At 45.7% G+C, this 3,699-nt stretch overlaps 1 pseudogene; it reads right to left on the bottom strand.

Moving 5' to 3' along the window:
- Positions 1-247: 247 nt before the first annotated feature.
- On the bottom strand, positions 248-1,005 carry LOC133075769 (ATP synthase F(0) complex subunit C2, mitochondrial-like; annotated as a pseudogene).
- Between the last annotated feature and the right edge of the window lie 2,694 nt (positions 1,006-3,699).

Below are 3,699 nucleotides of genomic sequence, written 5' to 3'. Positions count from 1 at the left end.
TGAAGGACGGATAGCCTTTGAGAATTATTTTCTCAAGGGCAAGATGGTACCTTTCGCTTGGATCTTTGATGTTTAAACTGGTTTAGAAAAAAACATATTTTTAAATTAATACAGTATTTATTTGTCTTTTCTCTGTCAAACCCTGAGCCAACCAATTTCCCTAGGCTGCCTGGGGAGGTATAGGAAAAGGAACATACAGGGCAGAGAAACACAGGAGAAAGAACTATAGGAGGTGGTGACAGCTCCTTCACATGGTAAAGAGGATGAGAAAGGCCACCATCAGGCAAAAGGTCCCTATCGCCTCCGAGAGGGCAAAGGCCAGAATGGTGTAGGAGAAGAGCCGTTGCTTCAGAGAAGAGTTCCTGGCATAACCAATGATGAGGCGCCCAAACAGTCCTGATTCCAGCCCCAGAACCAGCCGCCTACTGTGGCCGCCTCAGGTCCAGTGAACTTGGCTGCTGTGTTGATGTCCCTTGAAATGGCACTGAAATGTATATGTATAAGTGAATTGGGGACTTCCCTGGTGGTCCAGTGGTTAAGACTCTGAGCTTCCACTGCAGGGGGCACGGGTTCAATCCCTGGTCAGGGAACTGAGATCCCACATGCCGTGCTGCGCGGCCAAAAATCAAAATAAATAAAAGAGTAAATGGGGATTCTTGTACCATCTTTGAAAAAAAAAAAGAATAACGGAATCACTTTGCCGTACACCTGAAACTAACACAACATTGTTAATCAACTATGCTCCAACATAAAATAAAAAGTTAAAAAAAAAAGCTGGGGGGCACTGGTTTGGAAGCTGCTGCTAAGAGTAAGTGAAGTCAGGGGACATGGGGCTGCCAAGCTGCTGAGGCTCTCATCTGTCAGCGTCTCTGTTCATTTCAGCACCACTGCAGACAGCGATGGGCTCAGTAGCTTAGAGGTTCTCCTGACCTAGAAGGAGGTGGAGACAAACGTGCAAATGTACATTTTCAGGGGATGAAAAGCTGTGGCAGGAGAGCTGCTCCCAGTGCAGAAAGACAGAGAGCTAGAGAAAAAAAAAATTATTTTTAATGAAAAAATTTTAAGAATCCAGGATTGGATTCCAGTTTCAAGAATAGCTGGATTCTAGAGATAAAATAACATACTCAAGAATCTACCTCTCTCAGGGGCTTCCCTGGTGGCACAGTGGTTAAGAATCTGCCTGCCAATGCAAGGGACACAGGTTCGAGCCCTGGCCCGCAAAGATCCCACATGCCGCGGAGCAACTAAGCCCGTGCGCCACAACTACTGAGCCTGCACTCTAGAGCCCGCGAGCCACAACTACTGAGCCCACGTGCCACAACTACTGGAGCCTGCGTGCCTAGAGCCCGTGCTCGGCAACAAAAGAAGCCACGACAATGAGAAGGCTGCGTACCGCAACGAAGAGTAGCCCCTGCTCGACACAACTAGAGAAAGCCCACGCGCAGCAACGAAGACCCAACGCAGCCAAAAATAAATAAATAAATAAATTTATTTTTAAAAAAAAAGAATCTACCTCTGTCAAAGGATTGGGAGCCTGGGATTAGTAGATGCAAGCTAGTATATATAGGATGGATAAACAACAAGGTCCTACTCTACAGCACAGGGAACAATACTCAATACCCTGTGATAAACCAGAACGGAAAAGAATATGAAAAAGAATATATGTATGTATAACTGAGTCACTTTGCTGTACAGCAGAAATTAACACAACATTGTAAATCAACTATACTTCAATACAATTTTTTTTTACAACTACTTCTCTCAGAAACTTATAAAGCAAAAGTGAAAAGTGTTTATGCTTGATACTTCTGGGTACAGGTAGGGGAGTTACTTTGTACTATTCTCGTAGCTTTTCTGTAAGTTTGAAATTATTTCAAATTTAAAAGTTTTTTAGGGGACTTCCCTGGCAGTCCAGTGATTAGGAGTCTGCACTTCCAATTCAGGGGTCGCAAGTTCGAACCCTGGTCGGGAAACTATGACCCCACATGCTGTACGGCGAGGCCAAAAATTAAAAAAAAAAAGAAAAAGTTTTTAACAAAGAAACTATCTCTTTTCATGCTTTGTCTCCTCCCCTATGCTTTTGTCATACTCTCCAAATACTTGCCCAAATTTACTACTAGTTTAGCAATCCCAGAAGAAAGACTATCTTTTCCAGTGGTTCTAGCAAACAACTCAGGTTGGTATCTGCAACAGATCAAATGTTTGTGTCCCCCCCAAAATTGTACGTTGAAATCCTTACTCCCAATATGATAGTATTAAGAGGTGGGGCCCTTGGGAGCTGATTAGGTCATGAAGGTGGTGCCCTCATGATGGGATTAGTGTCCTTATAAAAGAGACCCCGACAAGGGCCTGCTTCACCTACACCCTACTCACATGACTGACCTTCCTATGTACTTGCTCCATGTCCCAGAGAGTGATAGCTTATCAAAGGGGCAGTGAGGGGCGTACCCCTCTATTGGTTTCCCTGGTAGCAAATGAGCCCACCTGACATCAATTCCCCTATAATTTGTCATCTCCCCTTCCCCTTGAGAGTGAAGACTGCCACCAAGGCCTGCCTGCCATGCACTGCACGTGGTGGGGCATTGCTGCAGGAACTCGCTTCAGACATGTAAGCTCCCCCGTCCATTAAACCACTGATGTCTCAGATAAAATAAAACAAAAGAGACCCCAGAGAGCTCCCTTGCCTTCCGCCATGTGAGGACGCAGAGAGCAGACAACAGGAAGTGGCCACTCACTAGTGATTCTGCTGGCACCTTGATCTTGGACGTCCCAGCCTCCAGAACTGTGAGAAATAATCACGGAAATAACCTGTTGTTTGTAAGCCACCAGTCCGTGGTATTTTGTTAGAGCAACTCAAGTGGAGTCATCAGTCCCTTGAGTCCTGTGCCCACCTGACCCAGTCACAGTGGCCACAGGGGTGAAACAATCTGATCTGCCAGATGTCCATTCCTAGAGCCAGACCCTCCCAAACCTCAGAGATGGTCAAACCTCGGGGATGGAGCAGTCAGCCAAGGAAATCCGGGTGCCAATGCCAAAAGGAGGGCACGTAGATGCTGGGAAGACCCAAACAGCATAGAACTACCCCATCAGCCAAGCTCTTGATCCCAGAAGCCCTGCTCAAAGGAAGAAGGATGGGGGGACTGAGATGATAGGGAAGGAGCAGACATGACAGAGGTTAATGAAAAGCAACCTGTCCTGCTTCTCCAAAAAGCTTGACGTTTCATAAGGTCATTTGCCCTTCCTGCAACACAGGACTAACAAGGGACACAAGTTCTGCCACAAGAGGCCCATAAATATTCAATATAGAGGAGGATTAATTTACAAAGATGATACAATTTTATCATGATGGGGCAGGAACTTGATCAGGTTTACAGTGAAACCCGTCTTTGTTTAGCTCTCGTATAAGGGGTGCAAAGCCCCCTGACATTCTTTTTTTTTTTTTAATATTTATTTATTTGGTTGCACCGGGTCTTATTTGCAGCAGGCAGGCTCCTTAGTTGTGGCATGCATGTAGGATCTAGTTCCTTGACCAGGGATCGAACCTGGGCCCCCTGCATTGGGAACTTGGAGTCTTAACCATTGCGCCACCAGGGAAGTCTCAGCCCCCTGACATTCTGAGAGTCATATTACAATACATTTAAGTATACCTCTCTTTTATTACAAAAATATTACAGGGGCTTCCCTGGTGGCGCAGTGGTT

The sequence above is a fragment of the Eubalaena glacialis genome, chromosome 15 (assembly GCF_028564815.1).
Source record: "Eubalaena glacialis isolate mEubGla1 chromosome 15, mEubGla1.1.hap2.+ XY, whole genome shotgun sequence".
Taxonomy (NCBI): Eukaryota; Metazoa; Chordata; class Mammalia; order Artiodactyla; family Balaenidae; genus Eubalaena; species Eubalaena glacialis.
This window is presented reverse-complemented; position numbering and strand designations above follow the sequence as displayed.